At 47.2% G+C, this 18494-nt stretch overlaps 36 non-coding genes across 36 annotated transcripts; 17 read left to right on the plus strand and 19 right to left on the minus strand.

Annotated features, from left to right (window-relative positions):
* Window positions 1-140: 140 nt before the first annotated feature.
* Window positions 141-213, minus strand: Trnar-ucg (transfer RNA arginine (anticodon UCG)). Its single transcript has one exon. It is a non-coding gene; the product is annotated as a tRNA-Arg (tRNA).
* Window positions 214-755: 542 nt separating this feature from the next.
* On the minus strand, window positions 756-827 carry Trnat-agu (transfer RNA threonine (anticodon AGU)). The gene has a single exon. It is a non-coding gene; the product is annotated as a tRNA-Thr (tRNA).
* Window positions 828-1148: 321 nt separating this feature from the next.
* On the minus strand, window positions 1149-1221 carry Trnak-cuu (transfer RNA lysine (anticodon CUU)). Its single transcript has one exon. It is a non-coding gene; the product is annotated as a tRNA-Lys (tRNA).
* A 440-nt stretch (window positions 1222-1661) lies between these two features.
* On the minus strand, window positions 1662-1734 carry Trnar-ucg (transfer RNA arginine (anticodon UCG)). The gene has a single exon. It is a non-coding gene; the product is annotated as a tRNA-Arg (tRNA).
* A 548-nt stretch (window positions 1735-2282) lies between these two features.
* On the minus strand, window positions 2283-2354 carry Trnat-agu (transfer RNA threonine (anticodon AGU)). The gene has a single exon. It is a non-coding gene; the product is annotated as a tRNA-Thr (tRNA).
* Window positions 2355-2675: 321 nt separating this feature from the next.
* Window positions 2676-2748, minus strand: Trnak-cuu (transfer RNA lysine (anticodon CUU)). The gene has a single exon. It is a non-coding gene; the product is annotated as a tRNA-Lys (tRNA).
* Window positions 2749-3188: 440 nt separating this feature from the next.
* On the minus strand, window positions 3189-3261 carry Trnar-ucg (transfer RNA arginine (anticodon UCG)). Its single transcript has one exon. It is a non-coding gene; the product is annotated as a tRNA-Arg (tRNA).
* A 551-nt stretch (window positions 3262-3812) lies between these two features.
* Trnat-agu (transfer RNA threonine (anticodon AGU)) lies at window positions 3813-3884 on the minus strand. The gene has a single exon. It is a non-coding gene; the product is annotated as a tRNA-Thr (tRNA).
* A 321-nt stretch (window positions 3885-4205) lies between these two features.
* Window positions 4206-4278, minus strand: Trnak-cuu (transfer RNA lysine (anticodon CUU)). Its single transcript has one exon. It is a non-coding gene; the product is annotated as a tRNA-Lys (tRNA).
* A 440-nt stretch (window positions 4279-4718) lies between these two features.
* Trnar-ucg (transfer RNA arginine (anticodon UCG)) lies at window positions 4719-4791 on the minus strand. The gene has a single exon. It is a non-coding gene; the product is annotated as a tRNA-Arg (tRNA).
* Window positions 4792-5336: 545 nt separating this feature from the next.
* Trnat-agu (transfer RNA threonine (anticodon AGU)) lies at window positions 5337-5408 on the minus strand. Its single transcript has one exon. It is a non-coding gene; the product is annotated as a tRNA-Thr (tRNA).
* A 321-nt stretch (window positions 5409-5729) lies between these two features.
* On the minus strand, window positions 5730-5802 carry Trnak-cuu (transfer RNA lysine (anticodon CUU)). Its single transcript has one exon. It is a non-coding gene; the product is annotated as a tRNA-Lys (tRNA).
* Window positions 5803-6242: 440 nt separating this feature from the next.
* On the minus strand, window positions 6243-6315 carry Trnar-ucg (transfer RNA arginine (anticodon UCG)). Its single transcript has one exon. It is a non-coding gene; the product is annotated as a tRNA-Arg (tRNA).
* A 545-nt stretch (window positions 6316-6860) lies between these two features.
* Window positions 6861-6932, minus strand: Trnat-agu (transfer RNA threonine (anticodon AGU)). The gene has a single exon. It is a non-coding gene; the product is annotated as a tRNA-Thr (tRNA).
* Window positions 6933-7253: 321 nt separating this feature from the next.
* Window positions 7254-7326, minus strand: Trnak-cuu (transfer RNA lysine (anticodon CUU)). Its single transcript has one exon. It is a non-coding gene; the product is annotated as a tRNA-Lys (tRNA).
* A 440-nt stretch (window positions 7327-7766) lies between these two features.
* Window positions 7767-7839, minus strand: Trnar-ucg (transfer RNA arginine (anticodon UCG)). The gene has a single exon. It is a non-coding gene; the product is annotated as a tRNA-Arg (tRNA).
* Window positions 7840-8390: 551 nt separating this feature from the next.
* Window positions 8391-8462, minus strand: Trnat-agu (transfer RNA threonine (anticodon AGU)). Its single transcript has one exon. It is a non-coding gene; the product is annotated as a tRNA-Thr (tRNA).
* Window positions 8463-8783: 321 nt separating this feature from the next.
* On the minus strand, window positions 8784-8856 carry Trnak-cuu (transfer RNA lysine (anticodon CUU)). Its single transcript has one exon. It is a non-coding gene; the product is annotated as a tRNA-Lys (tRNA).
* Window positions 8857-9296: 440 nt separating this feature from the next.
* Trnar-ucg (transfer RNA arginine (anticodon UCG)) lies at window positions 9297-9369 on the minus strand. Its single transcript has one exon. It is a non-coding gene; the product is annotated as a tRNA-Arg (tRNA).
* Window positions 9370-10086: 717 nt separating this feature from the next.
* On the plus strand, window positions 10087-10158 carry Trnat-agu (transfer RNA threonine (anticodon AGU)). Its single transcript has one exon. It is a non-coding gene; the product is annotated as a tRNA-Thr (tRNA).
* Window positions 10159-10703: 545 nt separating this feature from the next.
* On the plus strand, window positions 10704-10776 carry Trnar-ucg (transfer RNA arginine (anticodon UCG)). Its single transcript has one exon. It is a non-coding gene; the product is annotated as a tRNA-Arg (tRNA).
* Window positions 10777-11216: 440 nt separating this feature from the next.
* Window positions 11217-11289, plus strand: Trnak-cuu (transfer RNA lysine (anticodon CUU)). Its single transcript has one exon. It is a non-coding gene; the product is annotated as a tRNA-Lys (tRNA).
* A 321-nt stretch (window positions 11290-11610) lies between these two features.
* Window positions 11611-11682, plus strand: Trnat-agu (transfer RNA threonine (anticodon AGU)). Its single transcript has one exon. It is a non-coding gene; the product is annotated as a tRNA-Thr (tRNA).
* A 546-nt stretch (window positions 11683-12228) lies between these two features.
* Trnar-ucg (transfer RNA arginine (anticodon UCG)) lies at window positions 12229-12301 on the plus strand. The gene has a single exon. It is a non-coding gene; the product is annotated as a tRNA-Arg (tRNA).
* Window positions 12302-12741: 440 nt separating this feature from the next.
* On the plus strand, window positions 12742-12814 carry Trnak-cuu (transfer RNA lysine (anticodon CUU)). Its single transcript has one exon. It is a non-coding gene; the product is annotated as a tRNA-Lys (tRNA).
* A 321-nt stretch (window positions 12815-13135) lies between these two features.
* On the plus strand, window positions 13136-13207 carry Trnat-agu (transfer RNA threonine (anticodon AGU)). Its single transcript has one exon. It is a non-coding gene; the product is annotated as a tRNA-Thr (tRNA).
* A 546-nt stretch (window positions 13208-13753) lies between these two features.
* On the plus strand, window positions 13754-13826 carry Trnar-ucg (transfer RNA arginine (anticodon UCG)). The gene has a single exon. It is a non-coding gene; the product is annotated as a tRNA-Arg (tRNA).
* Window positions 13827-14266: 440 nt separating this feature from the next.
* Trnak-cuu (transfer RNA lysine (anticodon CUU)) lies at window positions 14267-14339 on the plus strand. Its single transcript has one exon. It is a non-coding gene; the product is annotated as a tRNA-Lys (tRNA).
* Window positions 14340-14660: 321 nt separating this feature from the next.
* On the plus strand, window positions 14661-14732 carry Trnat-agu (transfer RNA threonine (anticodon AGU)). Its single transcript has one exon. It is a non-coding gene; the product is annotated as a tRNA-Thr (tRNA).
* Window positions 14733-15278: 546 nt separating this feature from the next.
* Window positions 15279-15351, plus strand: Trnar-ucg (transfer RNA arginine (anticodon UCG)). The gene has a single exon. It is a non-coding gene; the product is annotated as a tRNA-Arg (tRNA).
* A 440-nt stretch (window positions 15352-15791) lies between these two features.
* Trnak-cuu (transfer RNA lysine (anticodon CUU)) lies at window positions 15792-15864 on the plus strand. Its single transcript has one exon. It is a non-coding gene; the product is annotated as a tRNA-Lys (tRNA).
* A 321-nt stretch (window positions 15865-16185) lies between these two features.
* On the plus strand, window positions 16186-16257 carry Trnat-agu (transfer RNA threonine (anticodon AGU)). Its single transcript has one exon. It is a non-coding gene; the product is annotated as a tRNA-Thr (tRNA).
* Window positions 16258-16799: 542 nt separating this feature from the next.
* Window positions 16800-16872, plus strand: Trnar-ucg (transfer RNA arginine (anticodon UCG)). The gene has a single exon. It is a non-coding gene; the product is annotated as a tRNA-Arg (tRNA).
* Window positions 16873-17312: 440 nt separating this feature from the next.
* Trnak-cuu (transfer RNA lysine (anticodon CUU)) lies at window positions 17313-17385 on the plus strand. Its single transcript has one exon. It is a non-coding gene; the product is annotated as a tRNA-Lys (tRNA).
* Window positions 17386-17706: 321 nt separating this feature from the next.
* On the plus strand, window positions 17707-17778 carry Trnat-agu (transfer RNA threonine (anticodon AGU)). Its single transcript has one exon. It is a non-coding gene; the product is annotated as a tRNA-Thr (tRNA).
* A 545-nt stretch (window positions 17779-18323) lies between these two features.
* Window positions 18324-18396, plus strand: Trnar-ucg (transfer RNA arginine (anticodon UCG)). The gene has a single exon. It is a non-coding gene; the product is annotated as a tRNA-Arg (tRNA).
* The last annotated feature ends 98 nt before the right edge of the window (window positions 18397-18494 follow it).

Consider the following 18494-nt stretch of genomic DNA (forward strand, 5'->3'; position numbering starts at 1 on the left):
GATCACCCTTGTCTTGCTTGTGCTTCTGGTAGACGCCGGTTTTGCAGCCAGGAAGCGGACAGCAGCAACTTCCAACTAGTTTTAGAGTACTCAAACAACACAGTAAAACAGCATGCATCTTTTGCAGAACAGGAAAAACTCGACCGTGACAGGATTCGAACCTGCAATCTTCGGATCCGAAGTCCGACGCCTTATCCATTAGGCCACACGGTCACTGGCGCAATATACTTCCCCACTCACACCTCGTTTTCGCCATTTGTACACTTGGCAAAATGAATTTCCCATCTTTGACGCAGTTCTCCATCTCAAATTTCAGTACTAAAAGTACGACGCTACTTCTTGCTGTGTCCCATCGCAAGTTACATTCAAGCCCTTATGACGCTGATCAAACAAGAGGTGGCAAATCAGCTTCAATCGTTTAGTGCCATCTCAGTCGCTTGCAGAAGGTACCTCACCCTATGTGATACAATGGCGAATTGTCGCTATTACCAAAGCGGCGGCGGCGCCGACGACGACGACAATCGCGAGGGTCTTTATCAGGGGTAGAAAATACATCACAAGAACTAAGTATTTCACGTCGGCATTCTCCGGAGACTGCCTAAAGCAGCAGTTTCTGGTGCCCACTTTAATAGCACCATTCACACTATTCATTTGCGAGAGCATTTCTTAAATACCGCACCCATTCATAATTTTTTTTATCCTTGACCGCTTTTTTCGAAAGGGCCACGGTGGGAGGGGCTGTTACAAAATTCATTTGCCGCCTGTGAGGATCGAACTGACGACCTCTGGTTTACTAGACCAGCGCTCTGCCACTGAGCTAAGGAGGCGCCTCCTAGCGGACTTTTAGGATACTTTGTTCTTACAAACTAGTGAATCGGAGCCCTTCAGCTCGAAACGCACCGCATGAGCGACCATTATTTGCATTTAGTTAGCACAGCTGCTGCTTTCCTACACATCTCACACTATATCGATGTACAACTAAAATTGCAAAACAACACATTTATTTCATTTCAGAGTCACTTTCAGCTTCAAATACCGTTCCTCTGATATTCATACGAAGCTAGGCATCGTCGTAACCCGTTACGTTCATTACGCAAGGCTCACGAGAGGGGCGCATGTTGGATCCGCGTAGACACAAAATTTTGCGCCGCCCAGCGTGGGGCTCGAACCCACGACCCTGAGATTAAGAGTCTCATGCTCTACCGACTGAGCTAGCCGGGCTGCACGCAACGCGTTACGAGCCATACAATACTGATGTGACCTGCGACCATCTATTGAAGATTCTTTTGACTACAGCTTATTTCCTGCTGCCACAAATCAGCTACAATCCTATTCAATGAAAAATTGTCTCCGAAAGGCATCAAATCTGCATGAAATGATACGTGGCTATCAGCACCATTATTCAACACACATGCTCGACTGTGCGCAGACGCCTGTGGCGTAGCCCTTGGCTCCTGAATCAGATGCAGTAGTTCCAACAAAAACTCTCCTGAACGGCACTGTGCCGAAAACTTCGCTACAGATCACCCTTGTCTTGCTTGTGCTTCTGGTAGACGCCGGTTTTGCAGCCAGGAAGCGGACAGCAGCAACTTCCAACTAGTTTTAGAGTACTCAAACAACACAGTAAAACAGCATGCATCTTTTGCAGAACAGGAAAAACTCGACCGTGACAGGATTCGAACCTGCAATCTTCGGATCCGAAGTCCGACGCCTTATCCATTAGGCCACACGGTCACTGGCGCAATATACTTCCCCACTCACACCACGTTTTCGCCATTTGTACACTTGGCAGACTGAATTTCCCATCTTTGACGCAGTTCTCCATCTCAAATTTCAGTACTAAAAGTACGACGCTACATCTTGCTGTGTCCCATCGCAAGTTACATTCAAGCCCTTATGACGCTGATCAAACAAGAGGTGGCAAATCAGCTTCAATCGTTTAGTGCCATCTCAGTCGCTTGCAGAAGGTACCTCACCCTATGTGATACAATGGCGAATTGTCGCTATTACCAAAGCGGCGGCGGCGCCGACGACGACGACGACGACAATCGCGAGGGTCTTTATCAGGGGTAGAAAATACATCACAAGAACTAAGTATTTCACGTCGGCATTCTCCGGAGACTGCCTAAAGCAGCAGTTTCTGGTGCCCACTTTAATAGCACCATTCACACTATTCATTTGCGAGAGCATTTCTTAAATACCGCACCCATTCATAATTTTTTTTATCCTTGACCGCTTTTTTCGAAAGGGCCACGGTGGGAGGGGCTGTTACAAAATTCATTTGCCGCCTGTGAGGATCGAACTGACGACCTCTGGTTTACTAGACCAGCGCTCTGCCACTGAGCTAAGGAGGCGCCTCCGAGCGGACTTTTAGGATACTTTGTTCTTACAAACTAGTGAATCGGAGCCCTTCAGCTCGAAACGCACCGCATGAGCGACCATTATTTGCATTTAGTTAGCACAGCTGCTGCTTTCCTACACATCTCACACTATATCGATGTACAACTAAAATTGCAAAACAACACATTTATTTCATTTCAGAGTCACTTTCAGCTTCAAATACCGTTCCTCTGATATTCATACGAAGCTAGGCATCGTCGTAACCCGTTACGTTCATTACGCAAGGCTCACGAGAGGGGCGCATGTTGGATCCGCGTAGACACAAAATTTTGCGCCGCCCAGCGTGGGGCTCGAACCCACGACCCTGAGATTAAGAGTCTCATGCTCTACCGACTGAGCTAGCCGGGCTGCACGCAACGCGTTACGAGCCATACAATACTGATGTGACCTGCGACCATCTATTGAAGATTCTTTTGACTACAGCTTATTTCCTGCTGCCACAAATCAGCTACAATCCTATTCAATGAAAAATTGTCTCCGAAAGGCATCAAATCTGCATGAAATGATACGTGGCTATCAGCACCATTATTCAACACACATGCTCGACTGTGCGCAGACGCCTGTGGCGTAGCCCTTGGCTCCTGAATCAGATGCAGTAGTTCCAACAAAAACTCTCCTGAACGGCACTGTGCCGAAAACTTCGCTACAGATCACCCTTGTCTTGCTTGTGCTTCTGGTAGACGCCGGTTTTGCAGCCAGGAAGCGGACAGCAGCAACTTCCAACTAGTTTTAGAGTACTCAAACAACACAGTAAAACAGCATGCATCTTTTGCAGAACAGGAAAAACTCGACCGTGACAGGATTCGAACCTGCAATCTTCGGATCCGAAGTCCGACGCCTTATCCATTAGGCCACACGGTCACTGGCGCAATATACTTCCCCACTCACACCTCGTTTTCGCCATTTGTACACTTGGCAAAATGAATTTCCCATCTTTGACGCAGTTCTCCATCTCAAATTTCAGTACTAAAAGTACGACGCTACTTCTTGCTGTGTCCCATCGCAAGTTACATTCAAGCCCTTATGACGCTGATCAAACAAGAGGTGGCAAATCAGCTTCAATCGTTTAGTGCCATCTCAGTCGCTTGCAGAAGGTACCTCACCCTATGTGATACAATGGCGAATTGTCGCTATTACCAAAGCGGCGGCGGCGCCGACGACGACGACGACGACGACAATCGCGAGGGTCTTTATCAGGGGTAGAAAATACATCACAAGAACTAAGTATTTCACGTCGGCATTCTCCGGAGACTGCCTAAAGCAGCAGTTTCTGGTGCCCACTTTAATAGCACCATTCACACTATTCATTTGCGAGAGCATTTCTTAAATACCGCACCCATTCATAATTTTTTTTATCCTTGACCGCTTTTTTCGAAAGGGCCACGGTGGGAGGGGCTGTTACAAAATTCATTTGCCGCCTGTGAGGATCGAACTCACGACCTCTGGTTTACTAGACCAGCGCTCTGCCACTGAGCTAAGGAGGCGCCTCCTAGCGGACTTTTAGGATACTTTGTTCTTACAAACTAGTGAATCGGAGCCCTTCAGCTCGAAACGCACCGCATGAGCGACCATTATTTGCATTTAGTTAGCACAGCTGCTGCTTTCCTACACATCTCACACTATACCGATGTACAACTAAAATTGCAAAACAACACATTTATTTCATTTCAGAGTCACTTTCAGCTTCAAATACCGTTCCTCTGATATTCATACGAAGCTAGGCATCGTCGTAACCCGTTACGTTCATTACGCAAGGCTCACGAGAGGGGCGCATGTTGGATCCGCGTAGACACAAAATTTTGCGCCGCCCAGCGTGGGGCTCGAACCCACGACCCTGAGATTAAGAGTCTCATGCTCTACCGACTGAGCTAGCCGGGCTGCACGCAACGCGTTACGAGCCATACAATACTGATGTGACCTGCGACCATCTATTGAAGATTCTTTTGACTACAGCTTATTTCCTGCTGCCACAAATCAGCTACAATCCTATTCAATGAAAAATTGTCTCCGAAAGGCATCAAATCTGCATGAAATGATACGTGGCTATCAGCACCATTATTCAACACACATGCTCGACTGTGCGCAGACGCCTGTGGCGTAGCCCTTGGCTCCTGAATCAGATGCAGTAGTTCCAACAAAAACTCTCCTGAACGGCACTGTGCCGAAAACTTCGCTACAGATCACCCTTGTCTTGCTCGTGCTTCTGGTAGACGCCGGTTTTGCAGCCAGGAAGCGGACAGCAGCAACTTCCAACTAGTTTTAGAGTACTCAAACAACACAGTAAAACAGCATGCATCTTTTGCAGAACAGGAAAAACTCGACCGTGACAGGATTCGAACCTGCAATCTTCGGATCCGAAGTCCGACGCCTTATCCATTAGGCCACACGGTCACTGGCGCAATATACTTCCCCACTCACACCACGTTTTCGCCATTTGTACACTTGGCAGAATGAATTTCCCATCTTTGACGCAGTTCTCCATCTCAAATTTCAGTACTAAAAGTACGACGCTACTTCTTGCTGTGTCCCATCGCAAGTTACATTCAAGCCCTTATGACGCTGATCAAACAAGAGGTGGCAAATCAGCTTCAATCGTTTAGTGCCATCTCAGTCGCTTGCAGAAGGTACCTCACCCTATGTGATACAATGGCGAATTGTCGCTATTACCAAAGCGGCGGCGGCGCCGACGACGACGACGACAATCGCGAGGGTCTTTATCAGGGGTAGAAAATACATCACAAGAACTAAGTATTTCACGTCGGCATTCTCCGGAGACTGCCTAAAGCAGCAGTTTCTGGTGCCCACTTTAATAGCACCATTCACACTATTCATTTGCGAGAGCATTTCTTAAATACCGCACCCATTCATAATTTTTTTTATCCTTGACCGCTTTTTTCGAAAGGGCCACGGTGGGAGGGGCTGTTACAAAATTCATTTGCCGCCTGTGAGGATCGAACTCACGACCTCTGGTTTACTAGACCAGCGCTCTGCCACTGAGCTAAGGAGGCTCCTCCTAGCGGACTTTTAGGATACTTTGTCCTTACAAACTAGTGAATCGGAGCCCTTCAGCTCGAAACGCACCGCATGAGCGACCATTATTTGCATTTAGTTAGCACAGCTGCTGCTTTCCTACACATCTCACACTATATCGATGTACAACTAAAATTGCAAAACAACACATTTATTTCATTTCAGAGTCACTTTCAGCTTCAAATACCGTTCCTCTGATATTCATACGAAGCTAGGCATCGTCGTAACCCGTTACGTTCATTACGCAAGGCTCACGAGAGGGGCGCATGTTGGATCCGCGTAGACACAAAATTTTGCGCCGCCCAGCGTGGGGCTCGAACCCACGACCCTGAGATTAAGAGTCTCATGCTCTACCGACTGAGCTAGCCGGGCTGCACGCAACGCGTTACGAGCCATACAATACTGATGTGACCTGCGACCATCTATTGAAGATTCTTTTGACTACAGCTTATTTCCTGCTGCCACAAATCAGCTACAATCCTATTCAATGAAAAATTGTCTCCGAAAGGCATCAAATCTGCATGAAATGATACGTGGCTATCAGCACCATTATTCAACACACATGCTCGACTATGCGCAGACGCCTGTGGCGTAGCCCTTGGCTCCTGAATCAGATGCAGTAGTTCCAACAAAAACTCTCCTGAACGGCACTGTGCCGAAAACTTCGCTACAGATCACCCTTGTCTTGCTTGTGCTTCTGGTAGACGCCGGTTTTGCAGCCAGGAAGCGGACAGCAGCAACTTCCAACTAGTTTTAGAGTACTCAAACAACACAGTAAAACAGCATGCATCTTTTGCAGAACAGGAAAAACTCGACCGTGACAGGATTCGAACCTGCAATCTTCGGATCCGAAGTCCGACGCCTTATCCATTAGGCCACACGGTCACTGGCGCAATATACTTCCCCACTCACACCTCGTTTTCGCCATTTGTACACTTGGCAGAATGAATTTCCCATCTTTGACGCAGTTCTCCATCTCAAATTTCAGTACTAAAAGTACGACGCTACTTCTTGCTGTGTCCCATCGCAAGTTACATTCAAGCCCTTATGACGCTGATCAAACAAGAGGTGGCAAATCAGCTTCAATCGTTTAGTGCCATCTCAGTCGCTTGCAGAAGGTACCTCACCCTATGTGATACAATGGCGAATTGTCGCTATTACCAAAGCGGCGGTGGCGCCGACGACGACGACGACAATCGCGAGGGTCTTTATCAGGGGTAGAAAATACATCACAAGAACTAAGTATTTCACGTCGGCATTCTCCGGAGACTGCCTAAAGCAGCAGTTTCTGGTGCCCACTTTAATAGCACCATTCACACTATTCATTTGCGAGAGCATTTCTTAAATACCGCACCCATTCATAATTTTTTTTATCCTTGACCGCTTTTTTCGAAAGGGCCACGGTGGGAGGGGCTGTTACAAAATTCATTTGCCGCCTGTGAGGATCGAACTCACGACCTCTGGTTTACTAGACCAGCGCTCTGCCACTGAGCTAAGGAGGCTCCTCCTAGCGGACTTTTAGGATACTTTGTCCTTACAAACTAGTGAATCGGAGCCCTTCAGCTCGAAACGCACCGCATGAGCGACCATTATTTGCATTTAGTTAGCACAGCTGCTGCTTTCCTACACATCTCACACTATATCGATGTACAACTAAAATTGCAAAACAACACATTTATTTCATTTCAGAGTCACTTTCAGCTTCAAATACCGTTCCTCTGATATTCATACGAAGCTAGGCATCGTCGTAACCCGTTACGTTCATTACGCAAGGCTCACGAGAGGGGCGCATGTTGGATCCGCGTAGACACAAAATTTTGCGCCGCCCAGCGTGGGGCTCGAACCCACGACCCTGAGATTAAGAGTCTCATGCTCTACCGACTGAGCTAGCCGGGCTGCACGCAACGCGTTACGAGCCATACAATACTGATGTGACCTGCGACCATCTATTGAAGATTCTTTTGACTACAGCTTATTTCCTGCTGCCACAAATCAGCTACAATCCTATTCAATGAAAAATTGTCTCCGAAAGGCATCAAATCTGCATGAAATGATACGTGGCTATCAGCACCATTATTCAACACACATGCTCGACTATGCGCAGACGCCTGTGGCGTAGCCCTTGGCTCCTGAATCAGATGCAGTAGTTCCAACAAAAACTCTCCTGAACGGCACTGTGCCGAAAACTTCGCTACAGATCACCCTTGTCTTGCTTGTGCTTCTGGTAGACGCCGGTTTTGCAGCCAGGAAGCGGACAGCAGCAACTTCCAACTAGTTTTAGAGTACTCAAACAACACAGTAAAACAGCATGCATCTTTTGCAGAACAGGAAAAACTCGACCGTGACAGGATTCGAACCTGCAATCTTCGGATCCGAAGTCCGACGCCTTATCCATTAGGCCACACGGTCACTGGCGCAATATACTTCCCCACTCACACCTCGTTTTCGCCATTTGTACACTTGGCAGAATGAATTTCCCATCTTTGACGCAGTTCTCCATCTCAAATTTCAGTACTAAAAGTACGACGCTACTTCTTGCTGTGTCCCATCGCAAGTTACATTCAAGCCCTTATGACGCTGATCAAACAAGAGGTGGCAAATCAGCTTCAATCGTTTAGTGCCATCTCAGTCGCTTGCAGAAGGTACCTCACCCTATGTGATACAATGGCGAATTGTCGCTATTACCAAAGCGGCGGCGGCGCCGACGACGACGACGACGACGACAATCGCGAGGGTCTTTATCAGGGGTAGAAAATACATCACAAGAACTAAGTATTTCACGTCGGCATTCTCCGGAGACTGCCTAAAGCAGCAGTTTCTGGTGCCCACTTTAATAGCACCATTCACACTATTCATTTGCGAGAGCATTTCTTAAATACCGCACCCATTCATAATTTTTTTTATCCTTGACCGCTTTTTTCGAAAGGGCCACGGTGGGAGGGGCTGTTACAAAATTCATTTGCCGCCTGTGAGGATCGAACTGACGACCTCTGGTTTACTAGACCAGCGCTCTGCCACTGAGCTAAGGAGGCGCCTCCTAGCGGACTTTTAGGATACTTTGTTCTTACAAACTAGTGAATCGGAGCCCTTCAGCTCGAAACGCACCGCATGAGCGACCATTATTTGCATTTAGTTAGCACAGCTGCTGCTTTCCTACACATCTCACACTATACCGATGTACAACTAAAATTGCAAAACAACACATTTATTTCATTTCAGAGTCACTTTCAGCTTCAAATACCGTTCCTCTGATATTCATACGAAGCTAGGCATCGTCGTAACCCGTTACGTTCATTACGCAAGGCTCACGAGAGGGGCGCATGTTGGATCCGCGTAGACACAAAATTTTGCGCCGCCCAGCGTGGGGCTCGAACCCACGACCCTGAGATTAAGAGTCTCATGCTCTACCGACTGAGCTAGCCGAGCTGCACGCAACGCGTTACGAGCCATACAATACTGATGTGACCTGCGACCATCTATTGAAGATTCTTTTGACTACAGCTTATTTCCTGCTGCCACAAATCAGCTACAATCCTATTCAATGAAAAATTGTCTCCGAAAGGCATCAAATCTGCATGAAATGATACGTGGCTATCAGCACCATTATTCAACACACATGCTCGACTGTGCGCAGACGCCTGTGGCGTAGCCCTTGGCTCCTGAATCAGATGCAGTAGTTCCAACAAAAACTCTCCTGAACGGCACTGTGCCGAAAACTTCGCTACAGATCACCCTTGTCTTGCTCGTGCTTCTGGTAGACGCCGGTTTTGCAGCCAGGAAGCGGACAGCAGCAACTTCCAACTAGTTTTAGAGTACTCAAACAACACAGTAAAACAGCATGCATCTTTTGCAGAACAGGAAAAACTCGACCGTGACAGGATTCGAACCTGCAATCTTCGGATCCGAAGTCCGACGCCTTATCCATTAGGCCACACGGTCACTGGCGCAATATACTTCCCCACTCACACCACGTTTTCGCCATTTGTACACTTGGCAGAATGAATTTCCCATCTTTGACGCAGTTCTCCATCTCAAATTTCAGTACTAAAAGTACGACGCTACTTCTTGCTGTGTCCCATCGCAAGTTACATTCAAGCCCTTATGACGCTGATCAAACAAGAGGTAGCAAATCAGCTTCAATCGTTTAGTGCCATCTCAGTCGCTTGCAGAAGGTACCTCACCCTATGTGATACAATGGCGAATTGTCGCTATTACCAAAGCGGCGGCGGCGCCGACGACGACGACGACGACGACGACAATCGCGAGGGTCTTTATCAGGGGTAGAAAATACATCACAAGAACTAAGTATTTCACGTCGGCATTCTCCGGAGACTGCCTAAAGCAGCAGTTTCTGGTGCCCACTTTAATAGCACCATTCACACTATTCATTTGCGAGAGCGTAACGGGTTACGACGATGCCTAGCTTCGTATGAATATCAGAGGAACGGTATTTGAAGCTGAAAGTGACTCTGAAATGAAATAAATGTGTCGTTTTGCAATTTTAGTTGTACATCGATATAGTGTGAGATGTGTAGGAAAGCAGCAGCTGTGCTAACTAAATGTAAATAATGGTCGCTCATGCGGTGCGTTTCGAGCTGAAGGGCTCCGATTCACTAGTTTGTAAGATTAAAGTATCCTATAAGTCCGCTAGGAGGCGCCTCCTTATCTCAGTGGCAGAGCGCTGGTCTAGTAAACCAGAGGTCGTGAGTTCGATCCTCACAGGCGGCAAATGAATTTTGTAACAGCCCCTCCCACCGTGGCATTTTCGAAAAAAGCGGTCAAGGATAAAAAAAATTATGAATGGGTGCGGTATTTAAGAAATGCTCTCGCAAATGAATAGTGTGAATGGTGCTATTAAAGTGGGCACCAGAAACTGCTGCTTTAGGCAGTCTCCGGAGAATGCCGACGTGAAATACTTAGTTCTTGTGATGTATTTTCTACCCCTGATAAAGACCCTCGCGATTGTCGTCGTCGTCGTCGGCGCCGCCGCCGCTTTGGTAATAGCGACAATTCGCCATTGTATCACATAGGGTGAGGTACCTTCTGCAAGCGACTGAGATGGCACTAAACGATTGAAGCTGATTTGCCACCTCTTGTTTGATCAGCGTCATAAGGGCTTGAATGTAACTTGCGATGGGACACAGCAAGAAGTAGCGTCGTACTTTTAGTACTGAAATTTGAGATGGAGAACTGCGTCAAAGATGGGAAAATCATTCTGCCAAGTGTACAAATGGCGAAAACGATGTGTGAGTGGGGAAGTATATTGCGCCAGTGACCGTGTGGCCTAATGGATAAGGCGTCGGACTTCGGATTCGAAGATTGCAGGTTCGTATCCTGTTACGGTCGAGTTTTTCCTGTTCTGCGAAAGATGCATGCTGTTTTACTGTGTTGTTTGAGTACACTAAAACTAGTTGGAAGTTGCTGCTGTCCGCTTCCTGGCTACAAAACCGGCGTCTACCAGAAGCACAAGCAAGACAAGGGTGATCTGTAGCGAAGTTTTCGGCACAGTGCCGTTCAGGAGAGTTTTTGTTGGAACTACTGCATCTGATTCAGGAGCCAAGGACTACGCCACAGGCGTCTGCGCACAGTCGAGCATGTGTGTTGAATAATGGTGCTGATAGCCACGTATCATTTCATGCAGATTTGATGCCTTTCGGAGACAATTTTTCATTGAATAGGATTGTAGCTGATTTGTGGCAGCAGGAAATAAGCTGTAGTCAAAAGAATCTTCAATAGATGGTCGCAGGTCACATCAGTATTGTATGGCTCGTAACGCGTTGCGTGCAGCCCGGCTAGCTCAGTCGGTAGAGCATGAGACTCTTAATCTCAGGGTCGTGGGTTCGAGCCCCACGCTGGGCGGCGCAAAATTTTGTGTCTACGCGGATCCAACATGCGCCCCTCTCGTGAGCCTTGCGTAATGAACGTAACGGGTTACGACGATGCCTAGCTTCGTATGAATATCAGAGGAACGGTATTTGAAGCTGAAAGTGACTCTGAAATGAAATAAATGTGTTGTTTTGCAATTTTAGTTGTACATCGATATAGTGTGAGATGTGTAGGAAAGCAGCAGCTGTGCTAACTAAATGTAAATAATGGTCGCTCATGCGGTGCGTTTCGAGCTGAAGGGCTCCGATTCACTAGTTTGTAAGATTAAAGTATCCTATAAGTCCGCTAGGAGGCGCCTCCTTATCTCAGTGGCAGAGCGCTGGTCTAGTAAACCAGAGGTCGTGAGTTCGATCCTCACAGGCGGCAAATGAATTTTGTAACAGCCCCTCCCACCGTGGCCTTTTTCGAAAAAAGCGGTCAAGGATAAAAAAAATTATGAATGGGTGCGGTATTTAAGAAATGCTCTCGCAAATGAATAGTGTGAATGGTGCTATTAAAGTGGGCACCAGAAACTGCTGCTTTAGGCAGTCTCCGGAGAATGCCGACGTGAAATACTTAGTTCTTGTGATGTATTTTCTACCCCTGATAAAGACCCTCGCGATTGTCGTCGTCGTCGTCGGCGCCGCCGCCGCTTTGGTAATAGCGACAATTCGCCATTGTATCACATAGGGTGAGGTACCTTCTGCAAGCGACTGAGATGGCACTAAACGATTGAAGCTGATTTGCCACCTCTTGTTTGATCAGCGTCATAAGGGCTTGAATGTAACTTGCGATGGGACACAGCAAGAAGTAGCGTCGTACTTTTAGTACTGAAATTTGAGATGGAGAACTGCGTCAAAGATGGGAAAATCATTCTGCCAAGTGTACAAATGGCGAAAACGAGGTGTGAGTGGGGAAGTATGTTGCGCCAGTGACCGTGTGGCCTAATGGATAAGGCGTCGGACTTCGGATTCGAAGATTGCAGGTTCGTATCCTGTTACGGTCGAGTTTTTCCTGTTCTGCAAAAGATGCATGCTGTTTTACTGTGTTGTTTGAGTACACTAAAACTAGTTGGAAGTTGCTGCTGTCCGCTTCCTGGCTACAAAACCGGCGTCTACCAGAAGCACAAGCAAGACAAGGGTGATCTGTAGCGAAGTTTTCGGCACAGTGCCGTTCAGGAGAGTTTTTGTTGGAACTACTGCATCTGATTCAGGAGCCAAGGACTACGCCACAGGCGTCTGCGCACAGTCGAGCATGTGTGTTGAATAATGGTGCTGATAGCCACGTATCATTTCATGCAGATTTGATGCCTTTCGGAGACAATTTTTCATTGAATAGGATTGTAGCTGATTTGTGGCAGCAGGAAATAAGCTGTAGTCAAAAGAATCTTCAATAGATGGTCGCAGGTCACATCAGTATTGTATGGCTCGTAACGCGTTGCGTGCAGCCCGGCTAGCTCAGTCGGTAGAGCATGAGACTCTTAATCTCAGGGTCGTGGGTTCGAGCCCCACGCTGGGCGGCGCAAAATTTTGTGTCTACGCGGATCCAACATGCGCCCCTCTCGTGAGCCTTGCGTAATGAACGTAACGGGTTACGACGATGCCTAGCTTCGTATGAATATCAGAGGAACGGTATTTGAAGCTGAAAGTGACTCTGAAATGAAATAAATGTGTTGTTTTGCAATTTTAGTTGTACATCGATATAGTGTGAGATGTGTAGGAAAGCAGCAGCTGTGCTAACTAAATGTAAATAATGGTCGCTCATGCGGTGCGTTTCGAGCTGAAGGGCTCCGATTCACTAGTTTGTAAGATTAAAGTATCCTATAAGTCCGCTAGGAGGCGCCTCCTTATCTCAGTGGCAGAGCGCTGGTCTAGTAAACCAGAGGTCGTGAGTTCGATCCTCACAGGCGGCAAATGAATTTTGTAACAGCCCCTCCCACCGTGGCCTTTTTCGAAAAAAGCGGTCAAGGATAAAAAAAATTATGAATGGGTGCGGTATTTAAGAAATGCTCTCGCAAATGAATAGTGTGAATGGTGCTATTAAAGTGGGCACCAGAAACTGCTGCTTTAGGCAGTCTCCGGAGAATGCCGACGTGAAATACTTAGTTCTTGTGATGTATTTTCTACCCCTGATAAAGACCCTCGCGATTGTCGTCGTCGTCGTCGGCGCCGCCGCCGCTTTGGTAATAGCGACAATTCGCCATTGTATCACATAGGGTGAGGTACCTTCTGCAAGCGACTGAGATGGCACTAAACGATTGAAGCTGATTTGCCACCTCTTGTTTGATCAGCGTCATAAGGGCTTGAATGTAACTTGCGATGGGACACAGCAAGAAGTAGCGTCGTACTTTTAGTACTGAAATTTGAGATGGAGAACTGCGTCAAAGATGGGAAAATCATTCTGCCAAGTGTACAAATGGCGAAAACGATGTGTGAGTGGGGAAGTATATTGCGCCAGTGACCGTGTGGCCTAATGGATAAGGCGTCGGACTTCGGATTCGAAGATTGCAGGTTCGTATCCTGTCACGGTCGAGTTTTTCCTGTTCTGCAAAAGATGCATGCTGTTTTACTGTGTTGTTTGAGTACACTAAAACTAGTTGGAAGTTGCTGCTATCCGCTTCCTGGCTACAAAACCGGCGTCTACCAGAAGCACAAGCAAGACAAGGGTGATCTGTAGCGAAGTTTTCGGCACAGTGCCGTTCAGGAGAGTTTTTGTTGGAACTACTGCATCTGATTCAGGAGCCAAGGACTACGCCACAGGCGTCTGCGCACAGTCGAGCATGTGTGTTGAATAATGGTGCTGATAGCCACGTATCATTTCATGCAGATTTGATGCCTTTCGGAGACAATTTTTCATTGAATAGGATTGTAGCTGATTTGTGGCAGCAGGAAATAAGCTGTAGTCAAAAGAATCTTCAATAGATGGTCGCAGGTCACATCAGTATTGTATGGCTCGTAACGCGTTGCGTGCAGCCCGGCTAGCTCAGTCGGTAGAGCATGAGACTCTTAATCTCAGGGTCGTGGGTTCGAGCCCCACGCTGGGCGGCGCAAAATTTTGTGTCTACGCGGATCCAACATGCGCCCCTCTCGTGAGCCTTGCGTAATGAACGTAACGGGTTACGACGATGCCTAGCTTCGTATGAATATCAGAGGAACGGTATTTGAAGCTGAAAGTGACTCTGAAATGAAATAAATGTGTTGTTTTGCAATTTTAGTTGTACATCGATATAGTGTGAGATGTGTAGGAAAGCAGCAGCTGTGCTAACTAAATGTAAATAATGGTCGCTCATGCGGTGCGTTTCGAGCTGAAGGGCTCCGATTCACTAGTTTGTAAGATTAAAGTATCCTATAAGTCCGCTAGGAGGCGCCTCCTTATCTCAGTGGCAGAGCGCTGGTCTAGTAAACCAGAGGTCGTGAGTTCGATCCTCACAGGCGGCAAATGAATTTTGTAACAGCCCCTCCCACCGTGGCCTTTTTCGAAAAAAGCGGTCAAGGATAAAAAAAATTATGAATGGGTGCGGTATTTAAGAAATGCTCTCGCAAATGAATAGTGTGAATGGTGCTATTAAAGTGGGCACCAGAAACTGCTGCTTTAGGCAGTCTCCGGAGAATGCCGACGTGAAATACTTAGTTCTTGTGATGTATTTTCTACCCCTGATAAAGACCCTCGCGATTGTCGTCGTCGTCGTCGGCGCCGCCGCCGCTTTGGTAATAGCGACAATTCGCCATTGTATCACATAGGGTGAGGTACCTTCTGCAAGCGACTGAGATGGCACTAAACGATTGAAGCTGATTTGCCACCTCTTGTTTGATCAGCGTCATAAGGGCTTGAATGTAACTTGCGATGGGACACAGCAAGAAGTAGCGTCGTACTTTTAGTACTGAAATTTGAGATGGAGAACTGCGTCAAAGATGGGAAAATCATTCTGCCAAGTGTACAAATGGCGAAAACGATGTGTGAGTGGGGAAGTATATTGCGCCAGTGACCGTGTGGCCTAATGGATAAGGCGTCGGACTTCGGATTCGAAGATTGCAGGTTCGTATCCTGTCACGGTCGAGTTTTTCCTGTTCTGCAAAAGATGCATGCTGTTTTACTGTGTTGTTTGAGTACACTAAAACTAGTTGGAAGTTGCTGCTGTCCGCTTCCTGGCTACAAAACCGGCGTCTACCAGAAGCACAAGCAAGACAAGGGTGATCTGTAGCGAAGTTTTCGGCACAGTGCCGTTCAGGAGAGTTTTTGTTGGAACTACTGCATCTGATTCAGGAGCCAAGGACTACGCCACAGGCGTCTGCGCACAGTCGAGCATGTGTGTTGAATAATGGTGCTGATAGCCACGTATCATTTCATGCAGATTTGATGCCTTTCGGAGACAATTTTTCATTGAATAGGATTGTAGCTGATTTGTGGCAGCAGGAAATAAGCTGTAGTCAAAAGAATCTTCAATAGATGGTCGCAGGTCACATCAGTATTGTATGGCTCGTAACGCGTTGCGTGCAGCCCGGCTAGCTCAGTCGGTAGAGCATGAGACTCTTAATCTCAGGGTCGTGGGTTCGAGCCCCACGCTGGGCGGCGCAAAATTTTGTGTCTACGCGGATCCAACATGCGCCCCTCTCGTGAGCCTTGCGTAATGAACGTAACGGGTTACGACGATGCCTAGCTTCGTATGAATATCAGAGGAACGGTATTTGAAGCTGAAAGTGACTCTGAAATGAAATAAATGTGTTGTTTTGCAATTTTAGTTGTACATCGATATAGTGTGAGATGTGTAGGAAAGCAGCAGCTGTGCTAACTAAATGTAAATAATGGTCGCTCATGCGGTGCGTTTCGAGCTGAAGGGCTCCGATTCACTAGTTTGTAAGATTAAAGTATCCTATAAGTCCGCTAGGAGGCGCCTCCTTATCTCAGTGGCAGAGCGCTGGTCTAGTAAACCAGAGGTCGTGAGTTCGATCCTCACAGGCGGCAAATGAATTTTGTAACAGCCCCTCCCACCGTGGCATTTTCGAAAAAAGCGGTCAAGGATAAAAAAAATTATGAATGGGTGCGGTATTTAAGAAATGCTCTCGCAAATGAATAGTGTGAATGGTGCTATTAAAGTGGGCACCAGAAACTGCTGCTTTAGGCAGTCTCCGGAGAATGCCGACGTGAAATACTTAGTTCTTGTGATGTATTTTCTACCCCTGATAAAGACCCTCGCGATTGTCGTCGTCGTCGGCGCCGCCGCCGCTTTGGTAATAGCGACAATTCGCCATTGTATCACATAGGGTGAGGTACCTTCTGCAAGCGACTGAGATGGCACTAAACGATTGAAGCTGATTTGCCACCTCTTGTTTGATCAGCGTCATAAGGGCTTGAATGTAACTTGCGATGGGACACAGCAAGAAGTAGCGTCGTACTTTTAGTACTGAAATTTGAGATGGAGAACTGCGTCAAAGATGGGAAAATCATTCTGCCAAGTGTACAAATGGCGAAAACGATGTGTGAGTGGGGAAGTATATTGCGCCAGTGACCGTGTGGCCTCATGGATAAGGCGTCGGACTTCGGATCCGAAGATTGCAGGTTCGAATCCTGTCACGGTCGAGTTTTTCCTGTTCTGCAAAAGATGCATGCTGTTTTACTGTGTTGTTTGAGTACACTAAAACTAGTTGGAAGTTGCTGCTGTCCGCTTCCTGGCTACAAAACCGGCGTCTACCAGAAGCACAAGCAAGACAAGGGTGATCTGTAGCGAAGTTTTCGGCACAGTGCCGTTCAGGAGAGTTTTTGTTGGAACTACTGCATCTGATTCAGGAGCCAAGGGCTACGCCACAGGCGTCCGCGCACAGTCGAGCATGTGTGTTGAATAATGGTGCTGATAGCCACGTATCATTTCATGCAGATTTGATGCCTTTCGGAGACAATTTTTCATTGAATAGGATTGTAGCTGATTTGTGGCAGCAGGAAATAAGCTGTAGTCAAAAGAATCTTCAATAGATGGTCGCAGGTCACATCAGTATTGTATGGCTCGTAACGCGTTGCGTGCAGCCCGGCTAGCTCAGTCGGTAGAGCGTGAGACTCTTAATCTCAGGGTCGTGGGTTCGAGCCCCACGCTGGGCGGCGCAAAATTTTGTGTCTACGCGGATCCAACATGCGCCCCTCTCGTGAGCCTTGCGTAATGAACGTAACGGGTTACGACGATGCCTAGCTTCGTATGAATATCAGAGGAACGGTATTTGAAGCTGAAAGTGACTCTAAAATGAAATAAATGTGTTGTTTTGCAATTTTAGTTGTACATCGATATAGTGTGAGATGTGTAGGAAAGCAGCAGCTGTGCTAACTAAATGTAAATAATGGTCGCTCATGCGGTGCGTTTCGAGCTGAAGGGCTCCGATTCACTAGTTTGTAAGAACAAAGTATCCTATAAGTCAGCTAGGAGGCGCCTCCTTATCTCAGTGGCAGAGCGCTGGTCTAGTAAACCAGAGGTCGTGAGTTCGATCCTCACAGGCGGCAAATGAATTTTGTAACAGCCCCTCCCACCGTGGCATTTTCGAAAAAAGCGGTCAAGGATAAAAAAAATTATGAATGGGTGCGGTATTTAAGAAATGCTCTCGCAAATGAATAGTGTGAATGGTGCTATTAAAGTGGGCACCAGAAACTGCTGCTTTAGGCAGTCTCCGGAGAATGCCGACGTGAAATACTTAGTTCTTGTGATGTATTTTCTACCCCTGATAAAGACCCTCGCGATTGTCGTCGTCGTCGTCGGCGCCGCCGCCGCTTTGGTAATAGCGACAATTCGCCATTGTATCACATAGGGTGAGGTACCTTCTGCAAGCGACTGAGATGGCACTAAACGATTGAAGCTGATTTGCCACCTCTTGTTTGATCAGCGTCATAAGGGCTTGAATGTAACTTGCGATGGGACACAGCAAGAAGTAGCGTCGTACTTTTAGTACTGAAATTTGAGATGGAGAACTGCGTCAAAGATGGGAAAATCATTCTGCCAAGTGTACAAATGGCGAAAACGAGGTGTGAGTGGGGAAGTATATTGCGCCAGTGACCGTGTGGCTTAATGGATAAGGCGTCGGACTTCGGATTCGAAGATTGCAGGTTCGTATCCTGTCACGGTCGAGTTTTTCCTGTTCTGCAAAAGATGCATGCTGTTTTAGTGTGTTGTTTGAGTACACTAAAACTAGTTGGAAGTTGCTGCTGTCCGCTTCCTGGCTACA

This window comes from Schistocerca cancellata, chromosome 8, assembly GCF_023864275.1.
Source record: "Schistocerca cancellata isolate TAMUIC-IGC-003103 chromosome 8, iqSchCanc2.1, whole genome shotgun sequence".
Taxonomy (NCBI): domain Eukaryota; kingdom Metazoa; phylum Arthropoda; class Insecta; order Orthoptera; family Acrididae; genus Schistocerca; species Schistocerca cancellata.